Raw genomic sequence first — 12,010 nt, forward strand, 5'->3', positions numbered from 1 at the left:
AGCCCCCCTCCCTTCCTCGGGTGCTTATTAACGGGCGCTCTCTGCGAGGCGCTAAGGTGACAGTGTGAGCCACTGGGCACATGCAGCCAGGAGCTCCAAGGAATAAACAGGTGAACAACTACATAAAATCCTGACAGGTCGGCATAAATTCAGTGCAGGAAATAAATGTCAGGCTGTGACGGAGAGTGACAGCAGAGACACATCCGACATGGTCCTCGGGGTGGCTTCTCCTAACAGGTGGCATTTAAGCTGGAAGAGAAAGATGAGAGGACTTGGCTGGAGGAGGGGGGTGGGGAGGAGGGTCAGGAAGAGGGGGAGCAGGAGCCATCTGGGGGGCGGGGGGCCTGAGAGGTGCCGGTGGGTGAGGCCAGCCTCTGCAGCGCGGAGCAGCCAGGAGCCTGGAGCCTTACTCCCAGCCGGCTGGGGCGCCTCCCGGGGGCTCCGTTCCTTTTGCCCCGCTGAGCACAAGTCCCGCTCCCGTGGTCCACTTGTCACCACCGAGAAACCGGCACAGACACGTCTCCTTAACCAGAGTCTGTGCCGTGCTCAGAGTTCCCAGGGTTTTGTCTTCGTCCCTTTCCATCCCAGAACCCACCCAAGGTCCCCCAGTGTCTGTGCTGTGCCTCCTGCAGCTTCCCAGGCTTTCCCTGGGTGGGACCCGCACAGGGCAGCTGCGGGAGCTGGCCGGGTGCTGGCAGAGGGCCCAGTGGTCCTGAATGAGGTTTCCGGGGGGCGGGGGGTTCCCAGCTGGGGTGATGGCTGGGGAGGAAGACCACGGAGGTAAAGGCCAAGGGTGTCTGCCACTAGCAAGGCTGGTCACCACGGACGTCCACCTGGCTGTCCTGTCTCTTTGCTCTAGAAGGAGATCACTGTGCACAGCCCGATCTGGGAATTCAGCTCCACCTGGTTGTCAGGGGAGAGGGTCTCCATGAATCATCTGGGGTTCTTCTGTATGGAAGGTCAGTCTGTCCTCACCCACTCACTCGGTCTTCCGTGGGTATCAGTGTGGACTCAGGACTCTGACTTTCTACTCGGGGTTAAATTCTAATACTCTAACTATTTGATCCGTTCTCCTCGCTGTTAGGAGCCCTCTCAGTCCTCTTCTGCGTCTCTGTATCGTCCATTTTCTGTCACTATAACAAAACACCTGAAGCCAGGCTCTTAGAAAGAACAGAGGTTTATTGAGCTCACAGTCTCGCAGGTGTCAGGGCGTGTGCAGCATCCGCTCGGCAGGGGAAGGCCTCATGGTGGGTGGCACCACAGTGGCAGGAGCCAGTGTGAAGATCACAGGGTGAGACAGGAAGCCTGACGCACCCGGGAAGGGCCCGGCCTGCTCTTCTGTAACTTCTGGAACCAAGTCCCTCGGGTCCAGGGCAGTGCCCCCAGGACCTATCCCCTTCCTCCAGGCCCCTGTCTTGAAGTCCCACCACCTCTTGTGCTGCCTTTTTGGGGACCAAGCTTCCAAGAAACCACACCCCAGCCATGGCAGGCCGCGTCCTCCTGCCCCCTACCCTCTGCCCTGCGGATCCGGACGACCCGTCAGGCCTGGACACCCCCTGCCCCGTTCCAGGCTCCGTCTCCTCTCCCAGGAGCCCTGCTTCCCTTGACCCGAGGCAGAGTGATAGGGAAACAAAACCCAATCCCTGGGCTGGTTCCGGGTTCTCAAGTGCCAGGGCGGCCTTGTCTGGTTTGTTTGAAAATCGTCCTTCTGGTTGCTGTGGACAAAGTGTATGGGTGGGTGGCCCGAGGATACGGTGACCTGGGTGACTGCACAAGCACATGGGGCCGCTGGAGTGGGTCGGGGGATTGCTGCTGTGCCCCCTCTCCTGGGCCCCTGCCCTCCCTGCCTTTACTGGGGACCTCCCAACCGTTCCCTACCCCCCCATGCAGCTCAGTGGCTCTCACCTTTGACCTCTGCGCGGGTCCTAGGGAACTGAGCCTGGGGGGGGCTCCTCTCCCCTCCCCTAGTCCCCACAGAGCCTGGCACCTGCCCCACCCCAGGAAATGCTCCCCGAGCTGAATCCGCTGTTGGGGGGACAGAGAAGCCCCGTGAAGAGGGCCCGGGAGGCGGGGCGCCCTGGTAAACCACTTAAGAAAATAAACTGTTGGCAGGTTCTCTCTGCACACTCATTTGCATGGAAACGATCAGTGTGCTAATTAAAACTGAGTCTTATCTGTCCGTTAAAGCAAGCCCAGCAGGCCCTCCGATGGGCAAGACTGCCCAGCAAGACTTTTGAGGCTCTCTGGTAGCCCCTGAGAAGCCAGGAGCCGCGTCATCCGCAGGCCAACGTCTCCCAACGCAGGTGCCTCCCGCGTTTGGCGGGCCTGGGTTCTGGGTTGGCCAGCGCCCACCTGTCAGCCCGACTCCTCGCGGCTCACTTGAGCGGGAATTTCCAACCCTCCCCCCAGCCTGGCCTGGCTAGGGTTTGCCTGGCTCCAATCGCGAGTTTGTGGCTCCAATTAATAGTACAAACAGGATCTCAGAAGGGACCGGTTAACCTACTTAAGACAGCGCACTGCTCTGCGCAAGTAGGGCCATTGGCGCACAATGAAGGCGCTCAGGGCGCTCAGCCTGGTTTCCACCACGGAGGGGGATCGGCAGGACCGGCGCCGGGCCACGCTTTGCCAATGGGTAGTTTGTATCACCACATGATCATGAAAGGAGCAATGCAGCAATTGACGGAAAGCAATCCCCTGTATTCCGATTTCCAAGTCATCCTGGGTGATTCTCACTAGGCCTTCGCCCCAGCATCCCTGAAACGGGGTTCTACTGTCTCACGGGGCCGTGGTGAGGAGTTAATGGGTAGGTTTATATCCGTAAATGGGAGCTGGATTCACTCTGGCCTCCCCCCAAATCTGGGTAAATGAGGAGACAGACTCTGAGCTCAGCTGCTGAAGGGGACCCGGAGGCATCAATTCAGCCGCCGCCACAGGATTCATGGGTCGAGATCAGCTTCCGCCTGCCATCTGGGCTCTGCTACCAACTAGCCGGGTGACTTGGGGTCGGACTCCTCTCAGTTCCAAATGTCTCCTTCTCTCCTGTGTGCTGGGAGAACCAGCTTGTGATTTTAAGCTTTCCTCTTTTTTTTCCTAAAGTTGAGTCTGTTTGTAGGCTTCTATTCTGTTGGGGCAGAAAGACTTTCTTCTACCCTCTTAGGTTCAGTGCTTGAGAGCCTGCAAATCAAAGGAACGAAAGACAGATTGGCAAGAGAAGAGCTACACCGTCGGCTAACATCTCCATGCCCAGGAGTTCACAGAAAAGAAGCGGCACTCAAGAGGGAGTTGGGCTTGCGGCCATGTGCGCCTTTGAATAAAGGAAAGAGAGCGGCTTCAGGAGGTAAAAAAACACAAGGAAACGTGGAGAGCCCCATGCGCCCGGCCCGGAGCCACTCACGCGGGGCACGCAGCGGTTCTCGGGCTGTGCTGAGCCCCGGGTCCCTCCATGTGACCGAGCGGCAGTTTGTCCAGAGCTAAAGCACTAAGGAAGGACGCTTGGTAACTTGCCTGGATGAACAAATACCCACCAGATGCTGGGTACGCAGGACTCATTGAAAAGAATCGCCCCCGGTGTACAGCTCAGTCCTAAGACACGAACGCTTCATCAGTTAATCGAGCCAATAAAAGTGGCCACCCATGGATTTGTTGAATTAAGTCAGAGGCACGCAGATGCGTGAGCCTATCAAACCCCTGTCACCAGGCCACCAGTGGGTGCAGCCCCCTCACCAGAGCCCCCAGGACAGAGGGACGGCACACACTGACCCCATATAAGGGGTCACAAAGTGCACAGGGGACCAGCAGGACTCGGTCCTGGGCTACAAGCCAGCTGTGCTGCCCTGTTGACGTGGCCCTCCCCAAACTGCCTCTGTCCAGACCTGGCCTCGAGCCAGTCCTGCGCCCTGAGCACCCTGCGCCCTGAGCAAGGCCGTCTGCTGGCCCTGACCCCGGGCACCTGCGTGACCCTGCACTTCCATCTGCCCTCGGCCTCTGGCTCCCAGGGCGTGAGAGCCCGAGGCCAACCCTGCGTACACCACGGTGCAGAGTGTGACACGTGACTCGAGTGGCTCAGGCCTCATGAACGGAGACAGGAATGGAGTACAGGGACCTGGGCGTGGCCCGCTGCTGATGGCATCTTGGTGATGAGAGTTGATAGAGGTGACGACGCTCGTCCGCTGATTGTGACTTGATGAATTCTGACGTTGCGGGAGGACACCGGTTGTCTGGTCTGTTAATGGCATGACCGGGTCAGGACGGGGAGTGACCGGTGACAGGAAAGCTGAGGACCGGGGCCATGTCAGGAGGCCTGTCTGTGTAGACTCAGCTCAGTGTCCACTCCCGTCTTGGTGACAAGAGTTGCTCTTCTCTCCCGGGCACAGGGAAGGTGGGGACCTGTTTTTCGTCCCATAAGGGCAGGGCCGATGGCTCCGTCACATTTGTTGATTCTCAGTGACTTTGGTTCAAAAGGATGCCACCCAGAGCCGGCACCTTTGGGGACAGCAGGTTCTGCTCCAGTGGATTCTGAGTGAAACCACAGCCTGGTGGCCAGACGGTGACAGGGGTCCAGGCCAGGAGCCGTCGGGAGGAGCTTCCCCTCTGCCTCTGGACGGGACCTGGAAGCCACGCCCCAGACCCCCGGCTCCTCATTCATCCCGCAAATCCCCGCTGGGCACCCGGCACTGACCAGGTGCCTTCATAGGCCAATGGATTCACAAAGAGGATGATTCGGGGCTGAGACAAGGAGACGGGACAGCGCTGTCCCAGGAGAGGACTCGTCTCCAGAGGAGGACCAAGGAGTTCCCGGGAGAAGGGGGGACTCCACGCAGGACCAAGGGGTTCCTGGACCGCAGTACGAGGCCAGCCGAAGCCGAGACAGAGGTTCATTTGGGGAAGGAGGGACACACGCGCAGGAGGGTACAGGCCATCTTGAAGTGAGGGTGCCTCCTAGGGTCCCCAGCTCCTCTGTGACAGGAGCTTGGCGAGGGCTGCGTGGGCAGGTGTGTGCGATGACAGCAGTCGGGGGACTTCTGGTGGCCTGCTCAGTCTCAGGTCCTCGGGCGAGGTGGTCTTCACCATCGGATCTGTAGGAAGCACTGGAAGGTCCGTAGATCACGGTTTCCTCGCGATATCACGGCCCTTCTGGCTCCGTCTGTTTATTGGGGGGCTGCATTAGCAGGGCACAGGAGAGTGACAGGATTCCGGGAACTTGGGAGTCACGGGCCTAGGAGGGGGGGCAGCCGACCGGGAACTTGGGATTAAAACCACTTTTTTCTCCTTCTTCCTCATCTTCTTCTTACCTGTTCCTTATTCGTTCTGTCGGATCCTGACACCATAAAGAGGATCTTTGTTTGGGTCCCAGGAAGCGTTTAGGGGGACGTCGCTGATGGGGAAGGAGGTCCCCAGGGGGCGGGGGGTGAGAGGAGGAGGGCGAGGGGCTCTGGGGCTCTACACGGCCACATGGTCAGCCCAGCTCGGGGCCAGACAGGGCCCCCTGGCCACTGTGAGGGGTGCGCCCGGGCAGGGGGCAGGCAGGAAGCCCCTGGTCCCTGGAGAGAGCCCTCAGGCGAGTGAGAGGCTCGGGGTGAAGGCCAGGCCCGAGGGGGTGGGCAGAGGGGCCTCAGCACCCTGCAGGGAGGGGCCCGGCCAGCCGCAGGGGCTCCTCTCAGCTGGACTCCGGCCTGGAGGAGAGGCAGAGCACAGGGCCACGGCCATTCTCTTTTTCTTTCCCAGCGGCCTCCAGTTCCCGGGAGTCGCCACGGACACCTCCCAGCCCGACCCCTCACCCTTCTCAGTCTGGCCACAGACTCTCCCGGATTCTCCAGTTTATTGATTCCCTGCAAATAAGGACACCCTCCCGCGGAACCCCAGCATGACACGGAAATCAGGACGTCCTCGCTGCTCCGTGACAACCCGCCCCGCGTCTCCACAACGTCCGACGTCCGCCTGGCCCGCTGTCCCCGTCACCGCGGGCCCGATGGCCTCTTGGGAGCTCTGACTCCCGTGACCGTGACACCTCCGGTGACTTCCAGCTGCTTTACAGAGCGCCCCTCGCCTGGGGTTTGGGCGATGCTTCTCAGAAATGAGACTCGAATCCCCACGAGGGTACAGAGGTGTCACCCGATCGGGCCGAGCTCGCCTGGGACCCGTCCGTCACTCCTGACGCGGGTCCTGGGTGCGGGGGGCATTTCTGCAGGCGAAGTCTCCTGACCCGTCACCCCTTCTGATGGCCCGGCTGGGTTTCTAGCAGCAGACCTCCCCTTCTCCCGGGGGCTGACCGTGTACACCGACGCGGACTCAGGGTTCTGATGTGGTTGACTCGGATGCTCACGTCCTTCCAGGTCTGAGCTGGGTCCTGGGTTCTCTGTGACCTTACTCATCAGACTTTTGAGTGTGTCCTTATTTTCTAGAGAGGAAAAAAAATTGCATTCTTGCTTATCTTGCCCTTCCTCTGTCCCAGCTTTGAGATCTGCCACTTCCCCAGGAGGCCTGGCTCCTCGGTGCAGATTGGTGTTTAGAAGCCCAGATCTGCGTCTTCAGGGTGCTCACTGCTACGGGGCAGTGGTGCCCCCGCGCCCTCTCAGTGCCGCAGGCATCTGCTTCCATGTTTCTTTCCGTATCTCTCTGTTCACAGTCACCCCCAGGTACCGTGGCGGATAGGTTCCAGGACTCCCCATGGACACCCAAAGCCACCAATGCTCACTTCCCTCGGCTAAAATGGTACCGGGTCTGTGCATAACCCTCGCCTCTCCCCGGGAGCGGGAAGCCACATCAGGTGCAGTCAAAACGACTCTAGCCCCAGCCTAATCCCGAAAGGGGTTCTGATGCCTCTTCTCGTCCCAGCTCGTCATGGGGATGGGGGACCTCTGCACAAGGTGTCCCAGTTGGTAAAGGCAAATTTCCCAAGAAGGTGACTTACTATTTGGGCCATTCACAGAAGCAGCAGAGGACCTAGGAGCCAGAGACCTAGTCATCAAAAGGATCCCAGGGGACCTGGGTGTGGCACCTCTGCTGCCCAGCCACTTTCTTAACAGGGGTGACGGCCAGCGTCTCATTGGGGGGTTCTTCTTCCTGCCGAGGAGGGTGTAAGCCACCTGGAGACTTCAAGTCTCAAATAATTAGTGAAGAACAAAACACAGAAGAGTCAGAAATATATTCACAAAAAGCAGAGCCCCTGGTAGATCTGGGCCCCTCGGGTGGACAAAGGAAAGATGGGGTGGTGGTTTATTGAAGGGGGAACATCAAAGGCAGGGGCCAGGGCTCCAGGGCGGAGTCTTGCTTCACGGTGTCCCGCAGTGGGCAGGGTGATGGACATCTTGGCAGGTCCCACCCATCTCAGGTGCAGTGTGGGGTCACTGGCAGAGCTCGAGGGGGAAGTGCACCTGTATCAGGTGGTCAGTCCCTGTGGGTGCCGCGGGGAGTTCCTGGTGCCAGACGTACCCCTCAGGAGGGTGCGATGCCCAACACCGTCCACACACAGCCCACGGGCAGCTCCAACACTTTTCCTTGTTTTGAAGAAAACAAAGGTTGACGTCCTGGGCAGATGACACCACAGGACAAGAAAGTTTCCCCATCAACGTCTGAGGCTTTGAAGGCCGGTGGTCCTGTCACGATGACCCAACTCTGTCCTTCTGGCACTCGAGCAGGCCTGGACCACAGGAAAATGAGTGGCTGTAGCCATGTTCCTGGAGGATTTATTCACTACAACTGTCTAAGGGCTGGGTTTGGCCTCTGGGCCACGGATGGCAGGTCCCTGGAGACTCTCCCGCCAGGTCAGCAACCTCGACCACTTGGTGCTGGCCAGTGTGTGAACACTCCTCTAAGAAGCCCAATCTGACCTGTTGCAGCCCCTCTCGCGAGTTTTTCAAGGCATAAGCTGGGACCCCCAGCCCGGAAGCTCAGACTGGTAGCTCAAGTTTTTTTGTCCAATTTTGAAACAAACTGTGTTAAGTCCAGGGTTTAATCTCTCTATGGAGCCTGAACACTTCAGGAGATGGAAGACGTAACTTGGTGGTTTGCAAAGATGACAACATCCCCAACAAAAGAATGCTCTTGAATCCCTGCCTCACACCATATTTAAAGAAAAATGAACTCAGAGTGGGTCAAAGAGTTAATTAAGCACAAGAGCTAAAACTATAAAATTCTTATTAGAAAACCTAGAGGTGAATCTTTGCAAAACTTGGAGTAAGCAATGGCTTATTGTAGATATGACACCTAGACCGTGAACAACCAAAGAAAACAATACTTAGAGCTTCATCAAAATTAAAAACTAGTGCCTCAAGTAAAACTGTGATGTTTAATTTTATGTCCAATGGGTACTCTACAGGATCCAGTTATTTAAGAAAAACACTAGTCTGGATATTACTGTGAGGGTGTTTTGTAGATGTGATTAACATCTACAGTCACTTGATATTAAGTGAGGATCATTTTCAGTGATGTAGGTGAGCCTCCCCCAATCAGTTGAAGGCCTTGTCGGCAAGATCTGAGGCTTATGGGAGAAAAACAAAAATTCTCTCTCAAGACGACAGCATCAATTCCATCTGAGTTTCTAGCCTGCTGGCCTGTCATGAAATTCAGACTTGCCAGTTCCCACAGATGTGTGAGACAGTTCATTAAAACTGGTCTTTTATGTTTTTAAAAAATGTTTCTATGGCTTCTGTTTTTCTGGGGAATCCTGATGGATTCAGACACTACCAAGAAAGTGAAAAGACAATCCACAGGAAGGAATAAATATTTGTAAATCATATACTGCTAAGAGTCTACTGTCCAGAATATAAAGAACTCATAATTCGACAGCAAAAGATAATGATAATGATAATGATAATGACCTAGCTGGAAAATAGGCAAATGGTCTGGATATACATTTCTGCAAAGAAGATATGCAAATAGCGAATGAGTCCGTGAAGACGTGTCAACACTAGTCACAAGGGAAATGCAAATCAAAACCTTGGGATAACCCGGCACATTCACTTGGATGGTTCTGGTTTAGAAAGGGAAATAAATAAGCCTTGGGAGGTGGAGAAATTGAACTCTCATAACGTGCTAGCGGGAATGTAGTAGCCACTCAGCACCTAGTTAGAAGTTCACCGGAAAGTGGGACAGATCTGCCGTGGGACCTGGCGATTCCTCAGTAGAGGCGGACACTGGAGGTATTTAACCAAGAGAGAGGAAAACACATTTGCTGATGGTGTCACCAGTGACGCGATTTTTCCAAAGGAGCTGTCAATTGGCTTGGTGTCGTGGCATTTCTGTATCCTCCTTCCTTCTACTAGTGATGGTCTAAAATTTGGGGGCCAACAGAGGTGAGGCAAAGAACCTCACCCCCCCACTGGCACCAAGGCTAAATTTGGGGGCCAACAGAGGTGAGGCAAGAACCTCACCCCCCCCACTGTGCAAAGGCCTATCCACAAGCATGGCTGAATGCTGGACCGGTAGTCAGTGACGGGTTGATCTGGTTGCAGTGGATTCAACCTAAGACAGGAAATTGACGTGTAAAGGTCAGTTCTCCCATGACGGGTAAGAACCATATGTTGAATTGGACAACCTACCGGGCACGGTCCTAAGCCACATTGCTTGTTGTTTAATTAATCAGAAGGGGGGAGATGCTGAGGGCCATTGCCAAGTAGGAATGACGCATCAAAATCCTTGCCAGCGTACCCCATGTTAAATGGACTTGCCTTGGAAATCCGCTGTGACCTTGCTTGTGTGTTTGAGAAAGGTGACCCTGCTCAAGGACCAGGGTGGATCCAGGATTAGGGTGTATCCTGCAGGTTTGAGGAAGTATCCGGTCCTTGGGTTTAGGGTGTGACAATAGGAGTTTTAGGGAAGTTGGAGGTTGAAGATTATTCCTGCTGGGAGTAGGGCCTGCCTGCTGCCTGAGTTCCCGCTGAGTTCTCCTGGAGAGAAAGTATTTAGGACGTGAATTGTGCGGGAGAACGGGATTGCCCCTGGACCTGTGTGGAGGCAGTGTGAGTTCGGGAATAAAGAATTGCTGTTTGAACCTACAAAGCTGTGTGGTGGCTCGTGATCTTGTGCCAAGCCGAGACCTTGGCATGTGGCACACATTCACACAAAAACTGTGCAAAATATCTCCAGCAGCGCTCTTCACCAGAGTCCATGAGGGTCAACTGACCAGATGTCCATCCACTGGCAAGTGCGTGAGCAGAACGTGGAGTAGCCACATGGAGGAATGGAGGACTGATTGAGTCAGCCTTCTCGCTGCTGTGACTGAAAGATCCAACCAGCACCACTGTAGCAGGGGAGAAGTGTATTTGAGGGCTCCAGGTTTCAGAGGTCTTGATCTGTAGAAGGCCAGCTCCCGGGGGCTCCCGATGAGGCTCCCGATGGGGCTCCCGATGGGGCTGAACATCATGGTGGAAGAGTGTGGCAGAGGGAAGCAGCTCCCTTGACGATCAGGAAGCAGAGAGAGACTCCACTCCCCAGAAACAAAATACACCCCCCGTAGCCGCGTCCCCCATGAATGACCTCCCCCAGCCACACCCCCTGCCTCGGTTACCACAGGGCTCATCCCATCGGGGATCCATTCGCTGATGATGTTCAGGCTGTGACCCATCGCTTCTCCTCCAAACCTTCTCGCATTGTCTCACTCGGGAGTTTCGGAGGGACACCTCACATCCAGACCAAACCAGGTACCATCCACAGGAGCGCCCGGGGGGAACCTGGGGAGCACCGGGCCAAATGAAGACAGTCAGACACCAAGACATACCCCGGGCGGTTCCAGTGCCGACCAATGACCAGAACAGGCACATCCTTAGACACGGAAGGAGGTCAGCGGTTGCCAGGGGTTGGGGACATGGAGGAGAAAGGGAGTGACAGCTCATGGTCTCTTTCAGGGCTGTTGAAAATGTCCTGGCATTAAATTGGGGTGACAGCGCCCCAATCCTGTGACCACACCAAGCCCGTGAATTGTGCACTTTAAAACAGCAAATTCCATGAGATAGGGAGAGCTCGACATTTGGAGACTGGAACGGCAGCCGGACAATATTAACTGCCCGCCCAATATCTGCTCCCAGGATGGGGCATGGCGTTTGGAACCCAGGAAGCCATCTTGGGTGGCGATGGGTGTCAGCCAGACAGAGGGAGCCCAGGCCCCATGATCATGAGCTGCTGTGGGCTGCCTGCCGTCGGCCTCTTTTACATTGGGAAGAAATAAACGTCTTTTCGCTGAAGAAGGAAAAAGGTGACAGCTTGTTTGGCTCACGCCTCTCGGCTTCCTCCTGCAACGCAGGCTCAGCTGTTCTCGTCAGTGTCGATGGTGGCGGCTTGAAGCCCACGGACTGGGGTCTCGGGATACTTGTTCCCTCTCAACTCTGGAAGATGATGGTGGCCATTGGCTGGCAGATAGGACACCTGGCTGTCCATGGAACTGGGCTTCCTGCCAACCCAGAACTCGAGGGGCGTCCTAAACAGGAGACACAGAGGCTCCCCGGGTGGGCGTGACACCTTTTATGACCTAGCCTCAGGGTCGGGGAAGGTGGGGCTGCTGAAGAGAGGATCACCATTAGAGAGAAGCCCAGTACTTTGCACCGGCACCGTGGGAAAGACACCTGACGGCACCTCAGGCATCAGCAAGACCCCAGCCACTGCAGGCTCAAAGTGTAGACTCCTTTGAAAGGCTGCTTTGAGGGAAAAAAATAAAATAAAATTGTGAAAGGATGAAAACGTTATGCCATACCAACACTAATCAAAAGAGAATTGGAACGACCCTATTAATGTCAGTCAAAGCAGACTCCAAACCAAAGAACATAATAAAGGGCTCAGTGTATGATGGCATTCTGAGGTTTCCAGCCTGCACCCCCAAACTTTTCTAAACTCCTCTCACAAACCAGCTCAAAGGCCTCTGAATCACGTAGTCAGGTTAATCACAGCATGTGCTGCCCACTTCTTGGTACCAATTTCTGCTGTGCCCCAAGTGCCCGATGAGAACAACTTGCAGAAGAAAAAGCTTATTCTTGACTCACAGTTTCAGAGGCCTCCGCCCATGGTCAGCTGTCTCCAC

The 12,010-nt window shown here is 55.8% G+C and overlaps 1 long non-coding RNA gene across 1 annotated transcript in view; it reads right to left on the bottom strand.

Annotated features, from left to right (window-relative positions):
* Positions 1–1,159: 1,159 nt before the first annotated feature.
* LOC144367910 (uncharacterized) overlaps positions 1,160–12,010 on the bottom strand; it is a 37,999-nt gene continuing 27,148 nt past the window's right edge. The window contains exon 2 of the long non-coding RNA XR_013427529.1: positions 1,160–3,174. This is a non-coding gene — a long non-coding RNA (uncharacterized LOC144367910). The remainder of the gene's footprint in view (positions 3,175–12,010) is intronic.

This window comes from Ictidomys tridecemlineatus, chromosome 11 (assembly GCF_052094955.1).
Source record: "Ictidomys tridecemlineatus isolate mIctTri1 chromosome 11, mIctTri1.hap1, whole genome shotgun sequence".
NCBI lineage: Eukaryota > Metazoa > Chordata > Mammalia > Rodentia > Sciuridae > Ictidomys > Ictidomys tridecemlineatus.